This window comes from Ursus maritimus, unplaced genomic scaffold (genome assembly GCF_017311325.1).
Source record: "Ursus maritimus isolate PB19 unplaced genomic scaffold, ASM1731132v1 scaffold_7, whole genome shotgun sequence".
Classification (NCBI taxonomy): Eukaryota; Metazoa; Chordata; class Mammalia; order Carnivora; family Ursidae; genus Ursus; species Ursus maritimus.
Genome location: NW_024426885.1, coordinates 5,627,751 through 5,654,632, shown reverse-complemented (window position 1 = coordinate 5,654,632; position 26,882 = coordinate 5,627,751). Strand labels below are relative to the sequence as shown.

General features: G+C 47.9%; 1 long non-coding RNA gene and 1 other non-coding gene across 2 annotated transcripts; one reads left to right on the top strand and one right to left on the bottom strand.

The window, feature by feature from the left end:
* Nucleotides 1–9,781: 9,781 nt before the first annotated feature.
* On the bottom strand, nt 9,782–25,523 carry LOC103658174. Its single transcript, XR_005833119.1, has 4 exons — nt 24,903–25,523; nt 23,414–24,111; nt 10,910–10,988; nt 9,782–10,073 (listed from the first exon to the last, which is right to left on the bottom strand). It is a non-coding gene; the product is annotated as an uncharacterized LOC103658174 (long non-coding RNA).
* LOC121101362 lies at nt 13,787–13,893 on the top strand. Its single transcript, XR_005833356.1, has one exon. It is a non-coding gene; the product is annotated as a U6 spliceosomal RNA (small nuclear RNA).
* Nucleotides 25,524–26,882: the final 1,359 nt, after the last annotated feature.

Here is a 26,882-nt window from a genome sequence, read left to right as displayed (position 1 = left end):
CAAAGATGAAGATGTGATGACAGGTATAGAAGCCCCACTTCCATACATAAAAAATTTGCCATGATGACAAACCTGCCGCAATGTTAAGCCTGCTGCACTTTCTCCTGGTGGATAGCACAGAGCGGAGACCTTAATTCAAAAAGGATTCTTGTCCCACTAACATGTCCCATGAACAAAAATTTCAAATATACAATGGAACATTGCTTTTATTCCCTCAGGCTGAAGTTTTCACCTCTGGAAAAGAAGGGAAGAAATCTCTTTTTTAAAAATGGATCTAGGCATATACCCAAAACAATTGAATGCAAGGACTCAGAGTCTTGTACACCAGTGTTCATGGCATGATTCACAATAGCCAAAAGGTTACCAGGAAACAATAGAAATGTCCACTGATGGATGTACAGATAAACGAAACGTGGTCTGCCCATACAACAGACTATTAATCAGCCTTAAACAGGAATGAAATTCTGACACAGGCACCACATGCTGAGCCTTAAAATCATTATTCTAAGTAAAATATAAACCAGACACAGAAGAATAAATATTATATGATTCCACATACAGAATAAATATTATACGATTCCACTTATATGCAGTGCCTGAAATAAGCAAATTTATAGAGACAAAAAGTAGAACAGAGGCGCTCCCAAGAGCCGGAGAAAGAGAAAAGGAAGAGTAATTGTTTAATGGGTGTGGAGTGTTATTTGGGGATGAAAAAGTTCTGAACATGAGTAGTGGGGACAGACCGACAACAATGTGAATGTGATTAAAGCCACTTAACTATACACATAACACAGTAAAGGAGTATTTTATGTTGTGTATACTTTACCGTAATAACAAAAAACTGTATTCCTCCCAGTAAGCCCTTGGTGGAGAGACTAGCAAACACCTAGAGTAACTGTCCACATCAATCTGTAATATTTTTTAAAAAGAGAACAAGAACAATGGGACTAAAAAAAATTATTTGCAAATGAAAACACAAAGTGACTATTAAAGCTCAGCTGATCAGGGCTGCTCATTTGTTGATTTAGTCACGTAACAACGACTTACGAAGGGCCCCCCACCTGCCAGACATGGAGCTAGCTAGGGTAGGCAAATGCGCACGCGCAGACCTGCTTCCTTCCCACCTGGGGCTGCGGCCAGAGACTGGATGCCAGCGGTACGTGGCCCACGCCCCCTTCAGCACCAAGTCACTCTTTCTCCCGACTGCTGGGAGTTGGCAGATGGTGGCTCTCAGCCGAGTCTCCAAGTGTCACAAAGGCTGTCACCAGGCAAAGATGGTGCATCCCACCTGGGGACAGCCGCATCCAATGGCCAGTCTGGGGGTGATGGGGTATGAAGGTGGAGCAGAAGGGCCATCCAGCTCCAGGGGCCCATGCGATGGGCGGAGGCCAGTGTCAAGGCCGAATCACAGTTCAGCGCCTCCCTTCGCCAAATCCGGCTTCCTCCACTCCTCCCCCTCCTCCACCCTCTAAGAGGCTGATCTGAAGGATTCTGCCCAAAGACGTCCTGCGCACAAATCTCATTCATAGGGCCTGTTTCTCAGAACTCACCTAAGACAGGGGGGGGGGGCAACACAAGTCCATAAACAATGAGAAGACAAAACACCGGTGATCCTCACTAAAAGGAGAGAGAAAAATGTCTTCCTGGATGGTCAGGTTGGTCTTGGGGCGGGGGGGGGGAGAAATTTGATCTAAAATGTAAAGGATGGAAAGGGCTTCTGGTGGCTGCGGGTGGGAAGGCATCGCACCAGAAGGGACACACTTGAGCAAAGATGAGAAGTCAGGGAAGGCAGGGTGTGTCCCGAAGACCCGGAGAGCCTGCTGTGGCTGGGCCCGGGGCTGCCCCCTTCACTGACCTATTCCTGACCTCACCGCAGTTCAGGCCCAGAGGCTCCTTCCTGATGAATCATGAAGACGTCATCCTGCCAACAAGTCAAGGAAGATGTTAGAACCAGAGGAAGAGGGGCGCCCAGGTGGCTCAGTCGGTGAAGGGTCAGCCTTCAGCTCAGGTCATGATCCCGGGGATAGAGTCCCACGTTGGGCTCCCTGCTCGGCGGGGAGTCTGCTTCTCCCAAGGAGGGGGATACACAAAGAGGAAGATCAGGAACTTGTGATGAAAGAACTCAGAAGCTCACCGAATATGGATGCCTGAGAAGTAGGAAATATTCCCTGAGGAGATAAATTGTTAAAGGAACAGTAACATCTTATTCTGAATGCTTCCTTTTATCTGTTCCCAATGACCTGCAGGAAAAAATGGCAGGTATTATTTCCACCACCTCTTTTTACAGATGACGATTCAGACAAAGACCAAGAGAGAGATTAAGCAGTTTGTCTAAGGTCAATGATTTGTAGAATTCTATTCTTGCAGGGCTGTGGGGGAGCAGAGCGGCATACTTAACACTAACATTAGTAGAATTTACGAATGCATAGACTTCTGGGAACTGTAAGGGTTCTTAAAAATCATCCAAACCATTCATGTAACAAACAAGAACAGTGAGCTCCAGGGTGGGGTCAACTAGCTCGTCTAAGACCACAGAGCTCTTAGAATTAGACTGGATCCCAATTTGTGGGAATCCTTAGGACTGAGCAGCTATGGAAAGTTTTGCCAACATTATAGTGGGATTTGATGTTGAGTCCTTCTTTGGCTTCAGACCAGCTTTATAAGCAACCCAACAGACAGTGAACTTGGCTAGGTCCCTATGACTGGTTAGCAGGAGCTCTAGAAATTACAACTTCTCTGTGCTCCACTGCGATTACGAAGACTTTCGATGTGTTCCACCCCTGAATGACCTCAAAGAACAACTTTCACAGTGTGGTGTCCTGTGGCTAGGTGCCCTTTCTACAGCATGCAGGCCTGTCATGATCCCGGCGCACTCAGCTGTCCAGCCTTATGTCACCTTATTCTATTCAACCTCCTAGGGCCCCAGCAACACAGACGTCCCACACCATCCCAGAGCTCACCATGTTGACATGATCTGACGCCTCTCCACGTGCCCTGCATGACCTGGTCTCCGCTTTCTGCCACTATGCCAGGGAAATCTTATCAGTTCAAGACTCGTTTTTAGGGGATGCCTGGGTGGCTCAGTCTGCGAAGCATCTGCCTTCGGCTCGGGTCGTGATCTGAGGGTCCCGGGATGGAGTCCTGCTCAGAGGGGAGTCTGCTTCTCCCTCTCCCTCTGCCTCTCCATCCCCCGCTTGTGCTGTCTCTCTCTCTCTCTCAAATGGATAAATAAAATCTTAAAAAAAATTTTTTTTGCACTCATGTTTATAGCAGTAATATTCACTAGAGCCAAGAGGAGGAAACAATCCACATGCCCATTCAAGGATGAATGGATAAACAAAATGTGGTCTATACATACAATGGAATATTATCCTGCCTTAAAAAGGAAGGAAATTATGACATATGCTATAATATGGATGAACTTTGAAAACATTACATTATGTGAAATAAGCCAGACATTAAAGACAAATACCATGTGATTCCACGTACATGAGGTCCCTAGAGTCGTTGAATCCACAGAGACAGAAGGTAGAATGGTTGCCAGGGACTGGGGGAGGGGAGAACGATGAGTTATTGTTTCATGGGTACAGCTTAGAAGGATGAAAACAATGTGAACATACTGAACAATGCTGAACTGTACACTCAGAAATGGTTAAAATGGTAATTTTCATGTTATGTGTATTTTACCACAATTTGGAAAAAAAAAAAAAAGCCCATCCTCTCGAAAAGTCTTCCTTGAGTCCCTACGTGGGTGATCCACTCACACCCAGATCTGTCCAAGGTCCTCTGTTGCTTGATGCAATGGAACTGCTACCATTTAATTACTTACTGGGGAGCTTCCTTCCACATACAGGGAACATTTTAAGAAAAGGATGGCCTGATTCCTTTGGTCTCTGTAGCCACAGCCCCAAGCAGTTGCCTGCCTATGGCCAGGACTCAGCCAGTGTTTGCTGATCACTTAGGAGCCTAAGTAGGATGTTACCATGGTATGTCAAGCCTTCCCAGCTCTTTGATACGATCATAGGTCTGTGGAGACTCAACCTGATGCCTCTACACCTGACAAGTCATTTATAAAGAATTGGCTTGACAGATTGAACACTTTCCCCTTGAAAAATGGAGATGAATAAGAAAATATTGAGCATCCTGAAGCAATTGGATGATTTACAGAGACATTAACAAGAGCTGAGCCCTGCCCAGCTCAACTTTGCATTGTTGGCATCTAATGCCCCTCCGTAGCCTTCCTCCCCTTATCAGGATCTGCAATCCACAAGCCTATAAATATTGCAGGAGCATATGACCAGGGGTGTCAGGGATGTCAGCCGCGGTGATAAAAGTGTCTATTGAAGAAGCTTGAGGGTGCATCCTGGTGAAGGATGGACTGGAGACAGGCTATGGTGAATGTTAATTACGTGGCTGGGTTGGGGATCCAGGCACAGAGGCAGCCGTGGAGGGCAGGAGGAAGGAGCAGTCTGGGCCAAGGACTGTCCCTGGATCGTTCCTCCACCTCCTGAGTGGTTTGCCGCTCTCAGTGCTAGTGCTTTGGGCCCAATATTGAGCTGTTGCTGGGTCTCGACCCAGGTCCTGCATGTTTTTAGAGTTCCCCAGTCCTTATGCTTCCTCCACCCCCTCCCCACGGCCAGCGTCTGGCCTTGGCTAGGGATGCGAAGAGGAGCCAGCTGGCCGGGGCAGGTGCCCCTCAGATGGGTGAGGAGTAAACCCAGAGATTTGGGAGGAGAGGGGTCATCGGTGGGAACTGGGTGAAGGGGTGGCAGCTGATTGGAAATGTGTCTCAGAGCCAAGGTCACCCAGATGGTCCAGAACGATTCATGCAAGACTTTGAAAGAGGTCCGAAAGCAAACGCAAAGCCTGCACACAACTGAATGGCTTCGCGGACAGCAGTAACAGTAATAACTTACATTGGCTCTGTGGTGAGCACTGGGCTACGCATTTTTAAATGGACTATCTCATTTAATCCTCTGATAATTCCATATCGTATATTCCATGATCTCCACTTTCCTGTTAAGGCAAGTGAGGCACTGAGAGGTCAGGGGACCTGCTCTAGGACCTGTGTGATGCCTGGACAGGGACAAACACGGGGAGGTTAGACGGCACCAGCATAAATCAAGATAAAGAGCTGCAACCCCAGGGCTGGGTCGCTGTGAAAACACATGCTGACGATGTGCCAGTGATTGTAGGCAGATGGTCATAGCTGGGACTAAAATACCATCCAGGTGCCAAGCATTCATATTAATCAGAGGGTAGGTTGATATTGCAATAATGGGGCTATAGAGAAAGTGGCCACAGAGACAGCCCCTACCCCGAGACAGTGAGTTCCAGGCCGTGGGGCCACCTGGCTGCCCGAGAATGCCCATGTGACATAGGGCAGCTGTGCCAGCAGGGAATGCAGGCTCCCACCCCTGGGGTTCACTCTCACACCCTCCAGCAAGCTCTCGGCTGCACACAGGGGGTGTCCCGATTCGGGGATTCATAGGCATCCACATCCTCAGAGAAAAGGAGAAGGCAGTTCCTTGGCAAGAAACCTCTACCTGCCCCTTCTTCAGGATCTGTAATGAAATCTGCCTGAAATTACAGACGTAATTTTTAATGATCCCTCGGTAGAACGTGCAGCGAAAAAGACCAGGTGCGTTCCGCGGGAGACACTGGGGGAGCTACGTTCACTCAGATGATTTTAGCCCTGGAGATGTGCCATGTGAGTGGCACCCATACCACATTTCACACTCGGAACGTATTTTGTTGAGCCTCCGTGGGCCACGCGCTGTGCTGGGTCCTGGGGCTCTACTGTCAAGTAAGACGTGGGCCCAGCCCATAAGGCACGCACCGTTGCAGGGGCAGTAACAGATCAGTCAGCTGCAAGGTTGCAAGAAGCCCTGCGTTGCGAGGTGACGGGAAGGCACGTGGAGCTCTGCAGGAGCAGAGCAGAGTGGCCACTTGGTTTGGATGCACCTGGAAGCCAACTTGAGGCTAGAGTTGGCATGCAAGGAGCTGCGTGGGAGGGGCAAAGTCTGCGGGCAGGGGAGTGGGGGCCGAGACAGGGAGGGAAAGCACCAAGGGTCCTGCATTCCTGAGCCAGCTACCCTGTGGGAGGAAGGTGCTTCATCCTGCCAGGGGAACCGGGAGCCAGTGTGAACCGGCTGCCTCTGAGCCATCCCAGTGAGGACAAGGCAGCTGGGGCGTTTGCGCACCAACTCCCGGCATTCATCTGCTAAGCCTGCTCCCAAGGGCTTAATTCTCTGGCACTTCAGACCTGCCACACAGGTGACAGGCAGCTCGACTGGCAAGCAGAACCTCTTGGGGGCTGTTGGGGGGAAGAGCTTGTGCTGGCGCTGGGGCTCCAGCCCATCCTAACTGGAGTGGTAAAGGTGAGGGGACACAGCTGGGACACTCAGAGGGTCCATCCGAGGGTCACACCCCACCCAGTGGTTATTTTTAAGGGGTTCGTCTTGCCTCTCAAACTAAAACATAAACCTGTCCAAAGACAAAGGCCGCTCCTCTGCCTCTTGTCGTCAAGTCACACAATATTGCCACAGGCTTGGCCAACACCCCGTGCCCTGCAACAGACCAGGACGGTAGAATTCATAGTCCCCCCAAGGACTCTGCTATGACGTCATCAGCTGTTTTACCGGGAAGGAAATAGTCAGGACCGCAGCCTGTGGACTGTGGGTGTTGGGCACAGCACACCCAGGGGGTGCTATTCATGCAGACTTCTATAGGAATGGAGCTTTCTAGAGTTGTGCAGTTTGCAGTCTGTGCAAAATATTCAGGAGCCCTGCCTGAGAAAGGTTGCATCCCACTACTAGAAATAGGCAGCGTGGAACCCTCCCAAGTCTGCTCCAAAGCCCTGGTTCCTTGTCCCTGCCTCTTCGCCTCCAGACCCCGGGGAAGGCAGTCATAAATGCCTCACAACAGCACAGGGCTCCGACAGAAAGTCATCTTAACTCTTTCAGTCCCTCCAGGTGCCGCTGAGTCATCCAGCGTCATGGCCTAAAGAACTGGGACACATAAACAAGAAAGCAGGCCCCACCAAGGGATGGCATGAGTCGTGATAGCAGGAAGAAAGAAAGGAAAGCAAGAAATTAGAGAGGGGATGGAGCAGAATCACCAGAGTTCTTTAAAAGACAGTGCAGCAGCTTGAAGAGGCAAACGGATACAGGAAGACGTGAGGGAGCTTTAGACAGAGGGACCCCCGCATTCCTGAAGAAGTCGGAGCCCCGCTACTACAAGGGGTTCCTGTGACCCAGCTCCCAGGGCTCATTCCTCCCCTGGGGCCAGCGCCAGATACGTGTGGTGGTCAGGGGCTTCACCCCAAGTTGCTTATGAGGAACATCTTCCAGAGGAGGCATGCAGACCCACCCAACTGCCTCCGTCCTGTAACCGTGGTAAACTATCCAAGTGCTCCCCTTCTGCTCCCTTGTCGGCGGGGAGCACGGTGACCCCGGAAGGAGCTGGACCACCTGAAGTCACATGGGGCTCTGCAGACAGAAAGCATGTTCCCAGGATTCCTGAAAGGTCTCCTTCAACCATCCAGTCCTGCCTCTGAGCCCACAGGCGCCCCTCCCTCCTGCTCCCATTCTGCTCCTGGCATCAGGAGCCACATTCTCGGGGGAGGGGTCCTCCCAATTCACTGAGAGTCCCAGTGCTCTGGCCGCCGGGCCCCTGGTTACAGTAAGGGCTGGGCCCTCGTCCCCCTTCCTCTGCTCATCACTTTCATCAGCCGGCAAACCTGCACTTGAAATAAATGTCTGTGCTCTCTCTCCTGTTCCTGACCTCACTGCAAACAGGCCTCACCACCCCAGTAATGGCACTGGTATCAAGGTCACGCAGGAGCTCCCCATGGTCACGCAAATGGACTCTCCTTTGTTCTCACACCAGCTTCTCAGCGATGTTCTGTGGGCCGCTCCTTCCTGTGGAATCCTCACCTTCCTCTGCCTTCTGGGAGCACTTTCTGGGGCTCCCTCCTCATCTTTGGGTGCTCCTCCCTAGCTCCCTTTGCTGACTCCTCCTCCTTCTGAGCATACCTGATAGCATATCCAGGGTCTGCTCTGGGCCCCCTTCCCCTTTCTCTCTGCACATTCTCCCAGGTAACGCCATCTTGTCTCCAGGCTCCAGATGCTGTGTTTGACATACCCCTTTCCCCTCCCCCACCCCCCTACTGTCCATATCTTCTGCTCTCATCTCCTCCTGGAATTCCAGATCCCTAGATCTGACTGCCTAATGGCTTGGCTCTTGCATGCCTAGGAATTACCTCAGACTTAACAGGGCAAGCGAATGTTGGATTTCCTTCCCTTACCCACAGCTGGTACCTTCCTGCATCCCCTCCATCTCTATTGCCAGCCCGACCCCACCCAGATTGTCAAGCCAAACATCCAGGAATCCTCATGGGGGTCCCTTCTGTTTCTTACTCTCCACTTGCAGCCCATTACTGGGTCCTGCTGTACCGCCACTACCAGCGCGGACCAGGACACCCTGATCCCCAGAGATCTTCAGCACCTTCTAGTGGGTCTTTCTGCCTTCGACTCTCTTCAATCTACTCGCAGTAGAGCAGCTGGCAGATTTTTAAAAACATTAGATCTGTCACTACTCTCAGGCTAAACATGCCTGGCTGGGTACCACATTCAGAATAAAACCCATCCCTGTCTCCCTCTCAGGCCGGATCTGCTCCATCCTCCATTGTTCAGGCTTCACCAGCCATGCGGCTGTGACTGTTCCTTAAACTCACCAAGTCCCCCTTCCTGCTAGCTCTTGGCTCTCCCCAGTCCCTCCCCATGGAATGTGCTCTCCCAGCTAGGCATCGGGGGTCCTGTCTTAAAGGTCCTCCCGGTCTCTCTTACCTCCCCCTGTTGTAACTCTCTGCAGAGCCCTTACATCTGCTTGTTTTCTTGTTTATACGTGTTTATTCATTGTCTGTCTCCCCCGTCACCACAGTCACGCCTGTGCTTTGGGCCGGGACTGAGCGTGGCGGTCATGAGAGCACTTGAGTGGTTATGATTGAATGGATGTTTGAATTGATCCAAACAGAGGGCAAACAGGCTGTGAAGTCTCTTTCACAAATGGGCATCCCCAAGAGTCCCCTGAGAATTAAACCACTTACAAGACCAATGAGATCACTGTTCTTCTAATTTCCAAAGACCAAAGATAAATGAAAGTCCTGCCCACAAGCCCAGACAAGGACACTTCCTTCTAATTCCTGCTCAGAATCAATCTCATCATTGCAATGAGCACATTTTACATGACGGTCAACTTGAGCTTGACGGTAAATCAACGACTGGGAACAACAGAGAAGCAACGGGCCCATTGTACCATCTGCAGGCTCAAAACTTCAAAGAAATGTTACTTCTCCTTTCACCCTTGACCCTTGGAGCTGGCCACTCGGTGCTGTGCACCGAGTGCTAGCTTCATAATCGTGCCGTGGTCAATTGCCTGTGTTCTCTTTCACTGGGATTTGGATTCTGAGCTGTCATTTTTCTATAATTACATGTCAGGTTTATATTTCAGGAAGAAAACCTGTTTGAAGCCAAAAGTATAGATCTTGAGGTTAGACGTTTAAAAAAATGCACCCACACAAGACAGGTTTTGTGAACCCTGCTGGCTAATAATCTAGAAGCCAGAGTGGCCCACAGCTGGGCAAAACCAAAACTTAACGCTATTACTATTCAAATGGGCAAATTCTTTGGATGTTGTTTGTGAAAGGGAGGCACATGCAAAAAGATCTCCAAAGGCCGAAGGGGGCATATGTTTGAAGGAAAAGGCCAACAAGTCCAGCTTGACAAGAAACGGTTTATGAAGGGGACGCACAGATGGCCAAAGCGTGTCGTGGGCTGCCTCGAGACAGTAAACTGCCATGTGCCCCACCTTGTGTAAGACCTTTTTCCACCGTGGAGGCTGGTGAATACACACTCTTTGTCCTATCTCCAGAGCAGATCAGGATGTTAGGCCCAGGGAGTCCATAAGGGTGTGGTTAGACAAAGGAGAGAATGGGGGGAGGGGTCTGTGCTCTAGAAGGTTCCGGGTCATAGAGTGGTCGTCATGGCGGATTTTTCCAAGGTGTCTCCAGTCTGGTCATACAGATATGAAAAGAAGGCAGTATTAAAGGACAAGGCTTTAACAAATGAAAATATGCAGGACTTCCCCTCCCCCCCAGGGGTAAGTTTTGCCCTTTGGCACAGGTGACTCTCTCAGACCCCATATGACATATAGCTATAGACTTTCATCTTAAAATTCTGATTTTAAAATCTTTTTTGGGAGAGGGGGGTGGCACCTGGGTGGTTCAGTCGGTTAACCTCTGCCTTCAGTTCAGGTCATGATCTCGGGGTTGTGGGATTGAGCCCCATGTGTTGGGCTCCCTGCTCCAAGGGGAGTCTGCTTCTCCCTCTGCCTCTACTCTCCTCCCTGTTCCTGCTCACTCTCTCAAATAAATAAATAAAATCTTCAAAAAGAATCTTTTTTTTTTTTTTTTAAAGTAGGCTCCATGCCCAGCATGGAACCCAACACGGGGCTGGAATTCACCATGGGGAGATCAAGACCTGAGTCAGGATCAAGAGTTGGACGCTTAACTGACTGAGCCACCCGGGCGTTCCTGATTTCATAATATGTGTTGTCTTAAAGCCTGAGGAAGACAGCATTATTCATGTTGTATTAAGTTCTAACAATCAACTTCTCAATATCATTGTGTTCTAGTTGTTCATTCTGTGACTTAAAGATGCGGGTTGAATGGAGCCACCCTTCCTTACCCCCCTTGTGAATCCTGTTTAAGGGTCCAGCCAACAGCCAGAGACCTGCATAGAGCTTTTTTGTGGTCTCTTATCTTATCTCCCATCTGTTCTACCAACTCCTGTCCTGCTTCCCTGTCTGCGCTCAGGCCCTCAGCACTTCTCACCTGGCTGAGACTCACCTGCTTCACTGCCCAGACTCCTCATTCTCCAGACAGGTATCTTCAGTCCAGCCTTCCCACTGTAGCTCCCACCTCTGTTCTAAAGTACAAATACAAGGGCACCTGGGTGGCTCAGTTGGTTAAGCATCCTACTCCTCATTGGGCTCAGGTTATGATCTCGAGATTACGAGATTGAGCCCCCTCTCCAGCTCCGTGCTGGGCATGGAGCCTGCTTAAGAGTATCTCTCTGTCCCCCACTCCCTTCCTCTCTACAGGAATAAAGTACAAACTGCAGTGCAGTTCCCCGGAGCAGGCATCCACCGGCGGGAGCCCTGGGTGGTGGGGGGTGGGAGTGGGCTTCCCTCTGGAGGAGTGGCAAACTCCATCCATCTAGTTTGCCTTAGTACCATCCTGGGGATCAACAAATCCCTGACCTCTCAAAGTTCCTGCTCCAATAGCAAAGACAAGCCAGAACTATCACCTATGAAACCACTAACCGTGCCCACTACACATGGCAGGGCCATGAACCAGGTGTGTCCTGGCAGAGCTCCCCATGTGCCAGGTACTGGACATCAATGATGCAGGTCCAAAAATTGAATCTAGGGCTATTCAGACATAGAAACACATTCATGTTAACAAAATTTCCAAGAGGTGAATGCATAGATCAGAACAACCTCAGAAATAAAGTGCTAAGAAGTAAAATACTAAGTAGCCCATAATACTCGTGTCTACAGATCTGTGTATGCTCCCCATGAAGGGAAACCTGCAAGGGAAGTCACACTGTCAAGGGAAGGGCACAGGGGAACACAGAGTCCAGCAAAGGCTGCTGGTTTGGTAAGCCTAAGCCTAACGCCAGGGGACCCTGCCAGCCAACGCCCTTATCTCCACTGTAAGGTGGGATCTCACCTACTCATCAGAAGCTTGCGTTTGGGGGCACCAGGGTGGGTCAGTTGGTTAAATGTCTGACTCTTGATTTTGGCTCAGGTCATGATCTCAGGGTTGTGAGATTCAGCCCTGCATCAGGCTCCATGCTGAGCATGGAGCCTGCTTGGGATTCTCTCCCTCCCTCTCCCTCTTCCCCTCCCCCTCCATGCTTGTGTGTGCTTTCTCTCTCTAAAAAAAAAAAAAGAAAGAAAAGAAAAGAAATAGAAAAGAAGCTTGCATTTGAATGCACCTTTTTTTGCTTTCTGCCTCATCTTCTGGCCCCTCTCCCTTCCTCGGAATGGACAGAGGGGATCAGGTTTAAGACTTTTGGAAATAAAGCCAAAATTAGTTGATGTCATAGTTTGGAGCTCCCAAAAGCAGATACCATGACAAAGACTTGAGTGAAGATAGTTTTTCGGAAGGTGATCCCAGAAGCACAAGGAAGGACGAAAAGTCAATGCACGTTCATTAATGATAACGATGCTCCCATTCCGCGGGAAGCAAGCCCAGTAGAGCATATTCCCACCAATTCCCTTCTCCATTGTTTATTTACTAAGCACCGCACCTCCAAGCTGTGCTTCAAGTGCCAAAGAAAGCCTTCGAGCAGAGGGGAAGAGAGAGAAACCAGAGTCCAAGGTGGGGAGTTGTCAGGGCGCTGGGAATTGTCTGCAGGTGCCCGTGAATTCACAAGTGTCCACAAGGTCCCTCCAGCCACACAGTCACAATCAGATAAATTGCTCCACAAATAACTAATTGTCCGATATTCAATTCTTGTTTTATTCCCCTTGAGGAGTAATCTCCCAGCGACCTCTGTTCATGCCCCTGCCCTGGGCTTATGGCCCCACAACATTCAGCCCAGGAATTCAAGCCCAAGAATAGAAAAGATACTCCATGAAAAGATTGTTCTTTTTCCCCAATGTTTTCATTTACCATGAACTATAAATATTCATAATTCGATTTTCCCCACTTGTCACAAAATATGAATTTTCAGTTCGTTTTAAAGTTTACTTTTTCAACTTAAACCAGCCCCTAAAAAAGTAGTGATATTTAAAGCCATCTTTCAGTTCATTTCTATTTTAATATAAAGATATTAAACAGACCGACTCAAGATTTAAGAGTTTGTCTTTTTACTCAATTAATATCTTAGAATTGAATACTCATTATTGATATTAATGGAAAAAAATTTAAAAATATTAATTGTGCCTAAATTACAATCAAGTAAAAATTTTCCAAATGAAGATGTAATACTAAAGCAAACACTTAATACTCCCTTTGGCTTGTGATATAATTACAGAGACAGTCAACCTGCTATTTATCTAGAGTATTTATTCAACCACATTATAAACCGTTAATTTTTAGAGAAAGTTCAGTTGCCAAACACTCTTGGTTTATGCCTGAGCATCTAGAGTATAATCTTTGTTTTTCCTCCAACCATGATAGCACATGGCAGTGACAAAATTCCTGATATCTGTCACTTGTAGTTGAAGTGCTATGATGAAATAAGTGGACCATGATTCAAAGTCATCAAATAGCAAAGGTATAGGGGAATTCCAAGAACAACATTTGAAACCTGGAGAGGTTTTGCCCCTTCCAACAGCCCCTTCTCCAACTGCAGGGGGCCCTGGGGAAGAAGGTCAGAAGAGGCTGTAGCAGCTCAGGCCCTGTGAAAGTTCCAAATGGCCCTGCGTGGGTTGGCTTCCAGAACAGGGCACACACAGAGGAGGAACCTCGGGAAATGAATCAAAATTCTCGAGGGCAGGGGCGATAGAGACAAAGGTTAGAGAAGATCCAGACCACAGTGGGGAGGGGGACCGGATCCAGGAAAGTTTGCTCAGAAAACAAGACGCCGTAGGTTTGAGCAATACACAAAAACGACGAAGCAGGGAGCTCTGTGGTGTTAGGAAAGCTTTTCTGAACGCTGCTTTAATTGGAAAGTTCAGAAGAACCAATTCCACTTAAAAACAAGTGACAGAAGTGCTCATTTTATCAGCACGTACACTAAAATTGGAACGGTATGGAGAAGATTAGCATGGCCTCTGTGCAAGGAAGACATGCAAATCTGTGAAGCATTCCGTATTAAAAAAAAAAAAGAGTAACAGAAAATATCGAGGTCAAATCCCATACGAAAGGACTATAAGAGAGTAAGAAGCAGAATACACGTTCGTGCAGACAATCAAAGCAGGCCAGAAAGATGTGGCAACAGAACAGATCAGAATTAACCTACTATCTCAAAATAAGCTAAAATGATATAACATACGGGTAAACAACATTTAGGAAAACTCAGAAATGAGGTAACAGAACCCAAAACAATTAGAAGTCAGAGAAAAGTTTATATCAAAATGAAGTCTAAATTAGAAGGAACACAGGAGTGAATAGACAAAAATCGTGCCTGAAAAGAAATAGCTGATTTAAAAAAGAAGAGTTTTAAATCAGAAAAAAATATTAAAAAGGGACCCCTGGGTGGCTCAGTTGGTTGGGTGTTCGACTTGTGATTTTGGCTCAGGTCGTGATCTCAGGGTCATGAGACTCCCACTTAGTGGGAGTCTGCTGGAGAGTCTTCCTCTCCCTCTGCCCCTCCCCAGCTAGCGCTCACGCTCTCTTTCGCAATGAATAAGTAAATATTTTTTCAAAAAAAAAATAAAAAAAAAAGGTTTGAGAAAAAAATAACAAGTATTGAAAATAGGCAAGGAAGATTAAACCTGCAGATATTAAGAAGATAACAGAAGCAAGGGAAGAAAAATATTAAAAACATAACTCAAGAAAAATTCCCGGAAATTAAAAAAAGGATACAAGAGTCCATACTGAAAGAGTATAATGCACACCTGAGACTACTGACCTAGAATAACCAACACCAAGACACTGTTTAGTAAAATCACTGAGTTTAAAAAATAAAACCCCCAAAACCCACTTCAGGCCTTTAGAAAAAAAGGACATGGGACTCACAAGGAAAAGGAGATGAGATCACTTTCAGACTCTTTAACTGGAATTCTTCCCTCTGGAAGAAACTGGAGCTCATATTTAAGAAACTCCAGGAAAGGGACTGTAAGTCAAGGATTTTATATTCAGCAAAACTGACTCTCAAATATAAACACATATTATTATGGACAAGCACAAAATCCAGGACTGCTCAGTTATCAGCTATAAGGATAGGTGGTGAGCATGGAATATATAGTTACCTGTAGAACTGAGCAAGGGTGAAGAGCAAGAGGTCAGAGTAAGTCACCAGGGTGTGCTGGGACAATGCAGATAAAAACAACTGGTTTTCTAGCTGGGGCAAAAGAGAATATGGTGAACATTCAATCAAAAAATATTTTAAAAATAATTGTGGTAGTATTAGTACTTTTTTTTTATTTTTGGTAGTATTAGTACTTTTATTCTGAGGCTGCTGTGTGCTCAATATGGGAGAAAACAAATGTGTGATTATGGGCTATCTTTATCATCCCGTGTGTCCTTGAGAACCAGGAACCTTGGTATCAAAGAAGGGACAGATAGAATAGAATAGAACTATAGGAGAAGTTATATCAAAGCTCTGGAGTCTTAAACTTGAGCTGGAAATCAATGTGGATTTGGGGAATTTTTTTTCATAGATACGTATATACACACACATATATATCTATACATATGTATATCTATAAATGATCAAAAGCCATAAACTTCCATTTATAAGTACCGGGGTGAACAATTTGATGATTATAGCTACCATTGGTACATGATATGTAGGAAAGGTGTTAAGGGAGTCAATCCTAAGAGTTCTCATCACAAGAAACATTTTTTTCCATATCTTTTTATTATGTTTGTATGAGATGTTGTATATTGTGGTAATCAATCATGACACGTGTTAATCACACCTTTATTCTGTATACCTTAAACTCGTACAGTAACATGTGTCAATTATATCTCAATAAAACCAGAAACATATTTTAAACAAAAAGAAAAACATTAAAATTGTTGCTTCATATATTAAATACACATTGCTGAAAAAATTGAAAAACAACTAATCCGATAGGAGTGAGCATCTCTAGAGCTCAAATTGTCATCTAAGGTAGTTTCTTACTCAAAGAAACTAGTGCTTCTTGGAGAAATGACTGATTCCAGGGCTGGAGCAGAAAACATAGAGATGACCTGAATTATCTTTTAACACCAGATGGAGGCTATCACAGATGATGAGGGTCATGTCAAAAGGACCCAGGAGGCAATGTGAAATGCCTCCCTCAGACCAAAGATGGGACAATGAACGTCAATAATGCTATCAACTGCCATTGAGCGAGACACCCCCACCCCCAAGATGTTTAAATCTTCAACTTCAGAAGTTATTACCGAAAAAGGATTGCATTTGGGAGATGAGAGAGAGAGAGGAGAAATCACTATCTTGAAAACAGGTGAGTACAGAAGAGTCAAGCATTATTCTACCTTCTTTACATGAATCATCCCACTGGGGAACCAAATAGTAGATGAAGGGAAGCGTCTCTTTAAAACTGTATTCCAGCTCATAAATGAAAAATGGAATGGTGAAATTAGAATATCACCATTTAGCAATCCCCAATAATTTAACAGATAAAAGCATGAAGCAGCAAAGCCTGCTAATGTGAAGAAAAAAAAGAGCTAATTAAGTGCCTCCAATAATCTGGCCAAAGGGACCTAACCTGAATCTGATCCCGTCTCTGGATCCAGCTGCAAATATTCAGGAAACACAAGGCACATGTTAAACTATACATAAGTGTGCAATCGGCAAAGGACAGACCGTGGGAAATTTTACAGGTCAAAAGTCCCTCAACAGATTAAACTGTAAGAAAACAAAAGGATGGAAAAGGAACCAAGAGATTAAAAGAGACTTGAAAGATAAATGTTTTAAGTAAGCTCTACGCCCAACATGGGACTCTAGTTTATGACTTCAAGATCAAGAGTTGCATGCTCCAGTGGCTGAGCCAGCCAGGTGTCCCGAAAGATAAACGCTTTTAATATAAGACCATAGTTGTGACATAACAAGAAATATGGATCTGGTCTCTGCCCATTCCGGACACAGCACTTCTAAGACCTTTGGAATCTCCTGAGTACTAGGACTGTCTTTGGTATGTTCATGAGATGACTCTAGGCTAGGGGGTCTCTAGTTAGATTCTGTGTGTAGGGGCCGGTTGCCAGAGGAACCAGCCTTGTGATTAGAGGGCTGGTATTTCAACCCCCTACCACCACCCTTCCACCCCCACCCCTGCCCACTGCCACCAAATGTCCAGGGAGGACAGGAGGGCTAGAGATGGGGTCAATCACTGTGGCCAATGATTTAATCCATCTTGCCATCATAGTAGAACCCCACAAAACCCTTAAACGGTGGGGTTTGGAGAGCTTCTGGGCTGGGGAACACATCCACGCGCCAGGAGGATGGTACGTCCCAAACTCCAAGGGGTCAGAAGCTCCTGTGTTTGGGACCCTCACAGACCTCCTCTGTACCTCTTCATCTGGCTGTTCATTTCTATCTTTACTAAACCCTTTATAATAAACAGGTAACAGTAACTAAAGTGTGTCCCCGAGCTCTGTGAGTCAATAAAACAAATTACTCAAATTGTAGCCAAGTCAGACAGAAATGTGGGTGACCTGGGGACCCACGACTTGCAATCAGCATCTGAAATTAGGAGTCACTTTAGTGGGACTGAGCTCCTAACCTGTGCAGTTGGTACTAACCCTGGGTAGTTAGCGTCAGAACTAAATTAAATTGTAAGCACCCCCAGGTGGATTCGGAGAATTGGAGAATTGCTTGATGTGGAAAATCTGCAGATTTGGTGTCAGAAGCGTTGTGTGAGAGAAACGGTTTTCCTTTAATCGTGGATAGGGGTGCATATGTGGGTGATAAAGACGCATTTATAAAAGCCTCGAAACAATTTGCTGAGCCAAAGATTTGATTTGTGAAGTTTTCTATATTTGTGATTTATTATACAATAAAAGGATTTTAAAAAGCAGAAACAAAAGTGTGTCCCGTGAGGACAAATTCCTTTTTGAAAGCTAAAACCTGATTTGTCTTGTGTTCTTCTCTATACATTATGAAATAACTATTTCAATAAAACAAAGAAGTGTTTAAAACCTCTCCAGGAACGTGTACCTAGCATCTGAATGAACACAGAATTTTCCTCTTGCTTAGTTTCACAAGGCTTAGAGTGGCTTTTCTAGTCTGCAGAATAGAGAAATTCACCCACACATCTCCCGCTTTCAGTACAGGATTAAGTCACGTTTCTTCAATAGAACAAAAATGTACTTCTCTATTATCTGCTTGAGAATGAGCAAGAGACAGAAAATACAGATTCTGTATTTTCCTTAGAGAAGTATAGCCCAGTTTGGGCACTTAAGGTCATCCGAGCCTGGTGCCTGTTTGAACTTCAGCTCCCTGCCTCAAATTAATGAATGGATCCAGGAAGCTACGAGCATAGATTGCATTCCAGGGACATCTCAGCTCTCTCTGAGCCTCCCTTTCATGCCCTTAGGCTGGATACTTCCATTTGCACCTTGTTTATAAGCTTCCAGAGTCGGTCACCAGCGCTCTTGGGATACTGGGCTTGAACTTTGACTCCATAGCCCCATTGCTGAAGTCACAACCTCCCCTCTCCCCATGCATTGCTCAAGGAGAGGGAAACAGCAGAAAGGCGTGGGGGAAGGTCTGCCTCGTCCATAGCCCTTCCTGCAGTCGTGCTCCCTTAAACTCACCAAGGTAAACTCACCTGCCAGTGCAGTCATTCCCCAGCTAGTAGTAGTGTGTTCCTGAACTTTAAATACGATATCTAGAAAGGTTTCTAGAAAATGGGACTATACCTTTAAGATACCCCTCACAAAGCCTGGGGTGCCGGGGTTCTGGGAGCCTCTGAGGGAAAAAGATTTCCTGCAGTCCCAGCCCCCAGCCTGCAGAGCAAGCCCAGCACAGCAGCAGTCCTCACGAAGGATAATACACAACAGTAAATATTTATACTATATGAGGTATATAATGTACATTAAAACACTCATATAAATAAATGATAGTACATAATACTCAGTAATTTTAGGGCACGGTTTCTGCCCTGGGCGGGGGTGTACCTTGTGTTGACAACACATATAAAATAAGAAGCAACTGAAAGCTGAACTCTACCATCTGCCCCTCCCTACCGTTTCCACAGCACCTTCTACCATCTCCCCTCAAACTCACACTCCATGGTCTTTTGGATCCTAGCAGCCACCAGGCACATTCCCACCTCAGGACCTTTGTACTTGCTGTTCCCTCAATTCTGTATACTCTGCCCCCAGATTTTTGCAAGAGAAAGAAGGAAAGAAAAAGAAAGAAAGAAAGAAAGAAAGGAGGGAGGGAGGGAGGGAGGGAGAGAGGGAGGGAGGAAGGAAGAAAGGAAGGAAGGAAGGAAGGAAGGGGAATTCAGGTCTTAGTTCAAAGGTCATCCTCTCCCAGAGGTTTTCCTGAAAGCCCATCATCCACCTGATTTATTTGCTTGCTGCTTTATCTGCTGTCCCTCACTTAAACTATAAGCTCCATCAGAGCAGAAATCCTTGTCACTTGCATATCCTGAACACCTAGAACACCACCCGACTCCCAGAGTGTTCCGGGGACCAGAAGGGGAGGGGTGGCACCTGGTCTTCAGTGTTACCATCACCATGCCAGGGCCCACCAGGCTGTCGAGGTCAGCGCCTCTCACGTGGCAGGGCCTGCCATGTGCCCCAGGGCAGGCAGCCTCACGCTGCGGGTCCTGCACCCCTAGGTCTCTCCTCAATCTGGAGGACCTCCCTTCTCTCTAATCTACACAGAGGGGAGAAGTCAGCACTGAAGGCCTCTGTGGAGGGCAGCAATGCACCCAAGGGGCTGCCAACACTCACAGCCACTGCAAGTAAGGTCACCTGGCTCTTGACTTCCAACAGCCTCTGCTTCCTGCCCTTCAGAGCCCCTGAGGGGGAGCTTGTGTGGGAAGGGCCTGCCCCTAACAGAGAACCCCTCACGGAAGAACCCAAATCCATATCTCAACCATCATGCCGTGCAAACAGTGCTCGGTGCCTATGAGCTCTCAGCCGTAGGCATGCCACCTGCCATCCTGCCCTCCCAAGGGGCCCCACGTGGACTCCGTGGCCGTGTCTGCTGGGTGGCGCGGAGAGCGGAATGGGGGAGACCCCTTCCCCCGCAGCTCCTCTGCCTGAGTCAGCTCCTTCATTAGTTCTTTCACAAGCAGTGGGGGAGCCCCGAGCTACAGATTTAATAGCCCTAGGAGATTCCATTCAAGTGGTGCTGTTCCTGCAGGATTTCTCCATTACTCTCTGTACTTGAGGAAAGAAAAGAAGAAAATCAAGGAGGCCCAAAATACACCAAGAGCACCTGTTTCTTAAAACTGTTCCATTCTGCTGATTAAAAAAAAATAATAAAAAAGAATGAACTTCAGAAAACGAAGATCTCCTTGAAAACTGCGTTCACCAGGAATAGGAATTCCATGCATATCGCTTCTTAAATTAAATTCAAATAGCCTGAAGCTTTAATTTTCTATAACATGATAAAAACCAGGCAGGTTAACCCTGGAAGATATTCATGTGTCCACCAGTGGTTGGGAGCTGGTGGGGGGGGGGGTCTTTGCATCTCAGAGTTCGAGCGGAGTGTGGTAGGTGCAGAAGGAACTCAAACCCAAACGCCTGCCACGAGCATACCTTACCTGGCCTACCTCCTGTCCAGGACACTGGGTTCTTTTCAGGACAACCTGCAGCCAGCTGGGGGGTAGAGGAGCTAGGGGCCAGGTGGGCCAGGGGAAGCAACTGTCTCTTCAGGATTTTATCTCCCTGTATTCGGAGTTGCACGGCTGTCCTGGCGTTCAGCAAGGTCCTAGCCATCTTCTGCTTGCCAAGAAGAGAAGGGCCGGGCCCAGGAGACCCAGCAGCCGGCAGCCGGCAGCCTGCAGCCTCGGCCCTGCTTTCTGGCCTTGCCCTGCAATCCAGTAGAATGGCTTTCTAATTCCCATCTTACTGTGCACGCCCCTCCCTGCTGAAAACTCTCTGTGCGTCCACCTGCCCCTGAGACAGAATCCGCATGTCTCAGCCAGGCCCCTGAGGTCCTTCGGGTAGCACGATTCTACACTTCCCCCCACCCGGTGAACGATCCTCCTAGGGTCTGAATGTTTGTGTCCCCCCCACAATTCATGTGTGAAATCCTAGTGCCCAACAGTGTGGTTTTAGGAGATGGGGCCTTTAGGAGGTGATTAGTGGGATGAGTGCCCTTACCAGAGACGGCAGAGAGCTCCTGCACCTCTTCGGCCCTGTGAGGACACAGTAAGACCGTGCCATGAACCAGTGGGCAGGCCTTCACCATATGGCCGTCCACACCTTAATCTTGGACTTCCAGCCTCCAGAACTTTGAGGAATAGTGTCTGCTGTTTGTAAGTCACTCATACACTAAGACAGTTCCCTTTGAGGGATCCTAGATTGTGGGGTCTTGTAGCAAACACACATGCATGCACTTGCCCCAGCGGTTTCCCACACCCCTGTGCCCTCTGCTCCCCTGGCTGGCAGATTCCTCTCTCTAAAGCATGAGTTACTTCCGCAGCCCGGTTCCTGCGGCAAGGCTGTTTCCCTCCGCCAGAGCCACCTGCTCCTGGAAACCCTTCTCCTGTCCCTCGTGCCCCTCAGCCCTGCCTCCTCTCAGCAGGGAGCTGGGGGGCTGCAGGGAGCACAGAGTGTCCCAGAGTGTGCGATGGGGGGGATTTGAAGTGGGCACATGAATGGACACTTCTTTCTTTCTTTTTTTTTTTTTTTAAAGATTTTATTTATTTATTCGATAGAGACAGAGACAGCCATCGAGAGAGGGAACACAAGCAGGGGGAGTGGGAGAGGAAGAAGCAGGCTCCCAGCAGAGGAGCCTGATGTGGGGCTCGATCCCATAACGCGGGATCACGCCCTGAACTGAAGGCAGACGCCCAACCGCTGTGCCACCCAGGCGCCCCTGGACACTTCTTTCTTAAGGTCGTTAGGCCTTTATTTTTAGTTACTTTCTACTTACACCAAGTAATACTGGTTCTCCTTTTCAAAAACATCTTACATTTTTTTTTTAAGTCTCACATTTTTTGATTAAAAAAATATTAAGCAGGGTGCTTGGGTGGCTCAGTCACTTGGGCATCCAACTCTTGGTTTCGCCTCAGGTCATGATTTCAGGGTTGTGAGATCAAGCCCCGAGTCGGGCTCTGTGCTCAGTGGGGAGTCTTCTTGTTCCCCTCCCTTCCCCCCACTTGTTCTCTCTCTCTCTCTCTCTCATTTAAAAAAACATTAAGCAAATGACAGCACAAGTGGGGCTGGGTGTGGCAAAAGTCCTCAGGGTGACAGGAGTGGGTGTGATTTTAGAACCCGTGGCCCCCGTTTCTGTCGTCTCTTGCCGCTTACGCCTTTCTCTGGTGCTGTTCCCTAGTCTGTGGTTCTCTAGACTGTGGTCCCGGGGAGGGGGGACATCTCTTGGCCGCGGCTGTGTCCCCAGGAGGTGCACTGTGCCTGGCAAGCGGCGGGTACACCAGGCACACTTCCGGCCCTGAGCTGAGCCCTGTGGGCTCCCAGACCCTCCACCGGGGCTAGGATACAGCTGGCTTGGCCCTGAGGCCACTTCCTCATTGCCTGTGGTCCTGGTCCTTGGATGACGGCCAAGGGACAGGGCGTGTGGGCCTGTCCGCATCTGGCTGTGGCCCTGCCGAGAGGTTCTTACCCACTGTACTGCTGAATTCTGCTCCCCCGGGGGCTCCGCACAGCCTGCTCCAGGGCCCGGGAGGGAAGAGTGCTTGTTGCTGAGTGTGTCTGCGGGTCCTGGGCTTGTCCTCTCCCCGGAAGGTCTGGGACTGGGCCTTCCATGATAACGAGCTTCAGGTACCTTGTGCAGGTTCACGAAAAGGTTCACAGGGATGGGTCCTGCCCCTGCTGTCACTGGGCTGCACCCTCGCGCTAACCGGGTCCACTGGACCACAGGCCAGGGACTCGAGCTTGTAGCACTCTGAAGCGCGTGCTCTAAGTGACTCAGGCAGCACCCAGCAGGGAGGCTGAGTCAGCCATGTAGTCACTCGCTCATTCATTCATTCAACAAACATCTATTAAGAATAGTAGCTGGCTTTTTAAAAAAAGATTTATTTATCTATTTGAGAGAGAGAGAGCACACAGCACGTGGGCAGGAGGGGCGGAGGGAGAAAGAACGTGAAGCAGACTCAGAGCTGAGCATGGAGCCCAACGCAGGGTCCGATCTCACGACCCTGAGATGAGACCTGAGCCGAAACCAAGAGCCGGCCGCTTAACCAATTGTGCCCTCTCAGGTGCCCCAATAGTAGCTAACATTTATTGCACACTCACTATGCTCCAGATGGTGAACAAAAATGCTTTCCATACAGTTATCTGCCAATGGGAGGCTGTAATTAAGTGAGAATGCATGAGCTCAATAAGGGCTGCCTGTTTGTGTTATTATTACTCTCATCTCACTATTATTGGCCCCAGGTGCTAGGCTCCGCACAGAGGATGCATGAGGCTCCTTCCCAGCCCGTGGGGCAGCCACAGATAATTACAGGGATCGGGTAAGTCCGAGTAAACGCTGTCTTAGAGGGAAGGGCTTCTGTGAGTACTATCGAGGGAGGGACCAACCTGCCTGGAGGGTGGAAAATCTCCTCTGGCTGATCTCTGACCCAGGCTGGGATGGCATGAGCCCTGGCCACAAGGAGAAAGGTGCAGAGATGCAGTACTGGCCGAGGAGGGCTTCAGTTTCGGGCAACTCCATCTGTGGTCGAGGGCAGAACAAGTGTCCAGGGACCTGGAGAGAGTGGGTGTGGTCGGGGCCAGGAGGAGAGTGGTGCAGACCCTGAGAGCATCAGGGTAGCACTGTGCTTACGGTGGCCAGTGGCGGGGGGGGGGCGTGCAGGAGGGCTGGGGTGTGCCCGCGCAGTGGGTGGTAAGCTGGGAGGTAGAGTCTGGGTGAGGAGGCTGCCCCAGCAGGGTTGTCCTGGGCCCCGGCCACATTGGGCTAAGAGCCAGCAGGCTGCCCCCATGGGGTCTGGATCTCCATGGATCTCATGGCACCAGGACACTGACAACTGCCTCTTCAGGTAGTTTGAATTTCACTCTGAAGACTCATACAACTGTGTCTAACCCCTTCCAAGAGGACAGGGCTGTCCGCATGGTCTAGCGGTCCAGGTGGCCCTTCTGTGGTCTGGGCAATGGGAGTCCACGGGCTTCACTGTGTGCCTTCAGGCTGCTAGGACCTGGAAGCAGGGAGATCCAAGGAGAACAGGTCCCTGAGGACTAGGAGTCTGAGGTCCTGGCTGCAGCCCCTGTCAACCTCTGGTCTGCAAGGTAAGCATAAGAACAAGGCCTGGCCTATCCACATAGCTTGGCTGTCATCGTGGGTCACATAGTTGGTTAGAAGTCTGGGGTCTGACGTTCGAATGATTGGGTTTAGCTTTGACTCTCCTTTCTAGCTGTGAACTCTAAGCAAGTTACCAAGAACCTTTAGGAGCCTCAGGTTCTTCTATAAAATGGGGATAACCATAGGGCAAAACGCGTAGGTTATCATGAGGATTAAATGCTCTTGGCACATTAGTGGGAACATTCTCGGTAAATTGGCTGTTATTGTGCATGTGTTTAATTTGTGAATGTCAAAACTCTAAAAGACTTCCCAAATTCATCACCCCCCCTTTCCTCTTAACTAGTTCTCTAGATCCAGTTCCTCCTCTCCCCAGTCCACGTGCCCCTCTGCCACCAGAGTGAGCTTCCTAAGGCACGGACTTGGATCGTACTGCCCCTTGGCATGGTAGATGCAGCCCTTCCCTGCTGACCCCATATCCTGCCATATCCAACCCCTATTCTCCAGTCCCAGGCACGGAGCACCTTCCCCACCTGGGTTACTTCTCACGTTGTTCCTTTTTGCCCAGAATGACATGTCTCCATCCTGTATCACCTTGTCCCCAGATTGTCACCTCTTTGTCTGCTTTCTTGGATTCCTCCAGGGAGCACACATTTCTTTTTCTTCCAGACACCGCTAAGTCTCTGGAGGCAGGTGTGTGGGTGTGTGTGTCTGCGCCCCGGACTAACATCCCTGGAGCCCCCCACTGCGGGCCTTCTGGAGGTTGGCACTCACCTACACTTCCCCATGGTGGCTGAGGATGAACGTCTGGGCCAGGGGATCAGGCTGTGGGGCTCAGAAGAGAAAGTGCTGCCTCTGCCCTTTGAACGTCAGATGGCAAGATCAAGACCTTGGAGCAGGGCTGCAGCCCACATCCTGTCCCTGACCTTCCGGTGACTCTGGGTGACCAGCAAGTTGGTGGGAAGCCTCAGCAGCTGCTGTGCAGGGGACTGCCACAAGGCAGGGATGGGACTTTATTCTCACTAGAAGCTGCAAATCCAAGGTCAGGCTGTCGGCAGGTTGGGTTCTCCCTGAGGCCTCTCTCCATGGTCACTTTCATGGCCTTACCTCTGTGCGCATGTGTCCCTGATGTCCGTCTGTGTGTCCAGGTCTCCTCCTCCGGTAAGGACACCAGTCAGGTTGGGTTAGAGCCATCCCTATTGGCCTCATTTAACTCAATCATCGGTTGACTGATTGATGAAACTATGGTTAACATACAGTGTTACAATTGTTTCAGGTGTATAGTATCATGATTCCACAATTCTATATATTTCTCAGTTCTCATCTCGATAAGTGTACCCTTGATCCCCTTGGTGTATTTTACCCATCCCCCTACCCACCTGCCCTCTAGCAATCACCAGTTTGTTCTCTGTATTTACGAGTCTGTCTTTTGTTTGTCTCTTTTTCCTTTGTCTGTTTTTTTTTTTTTTTAAGATTTTTAAGTAATCTCCACACCCAACGTGGGGCTCGAACTTACAACTCCGAGATAAGAGTTGCATGCTCTGGTGACTGGGCCAGCCAGGCGCCCCTGTTTTGTTTCTCAAATTCCATGTATGAGTAAAATCATATGGTATTTGTCTTTCCCTGACTTATTTCCCTTAGCATTATACTCTCTAGATCCATCCATGTTGTTGCAAATGGCAAGATTTCATTCTTTTTTATGGCTGCGTAATAGTCCATTATATATATACACACACACATGCCACATCTTCTTTTTCCATTCATCGATCAATGGACCCTTGGGCTGTTTCCATATCTTGACTATTGTAGAAATGCTGCAATAAACACAGGGGTATATATACCTTTTTGAAGTAGTGTTTTCATTTTCTTCGGGAAAATACTCAGTAATGGAATTACTGGATCATACGGTGATTCCGTTTTTAATTTTTTGAGGAACCTCCACACTGTTTTTCACAGTGGCTGCACCAGTTCGCATCCCCACCAACAGTGCACGAGGGTTCCTTTTTCTCCACATCCTTGCCAACACTTGTTATTTCTTATCTTTTTGATTTTCGCCATTCTGACAGGTGTGAGGTGGTATCTTGTCGTGGTTTTTATTTGCATTTCCCTGAGGATGAATGATGTTGAGCATTTTTTCATGTGTTTGCTGTTCACCTCTGTGTCTTTTCTGGAAAAAAGTCCATTCAGGTCCTCTGACCATTTGTAATGGAATTATTATTTGTTGTTGTTGTTGTTGTTTTTTTGTTGCTGAGTTGTATAAGTTCTTTACATATTTTGGATATTAACCCCTTATTGGATAGATCATTTGCAAATATCTTCTCCCACTCAGTAGCTTGCCTTTTTGTTTTGTTGATGGTTTCCTTTGCTGTGCAAAAGCTTTTTATTTCGGTGTAGTCCCAATAGTTTAATTTTCCTTTTGTTTCTCTTACCTCAGGAGACATATCTAGAAAAATGTTGGTAAAGGCGATGTCAGAGAAATTACTGCTTATGTTTTCTTCTAAGAGTTTCATGGTGTCAGGTTTCACATTTAGGTCTTTAATCCATTTTGAGTTTATTTTTGTGTGTGGTATAGGAAAGTGGTCCAGTTTCATTCTCTAGCATGTGGCTGTTTCGGTTTTCCCAGTGCCATTTGTTGAAGACTCAGTCACCTTTTTAAAGGCCTTATCTTCAAATACAGTCACCTTCTGAGGTACTGGGGGTTAGGGCTTCAACATATGAATTTTGGGGGACACAGTTCGTGCATAACAGTGCGTC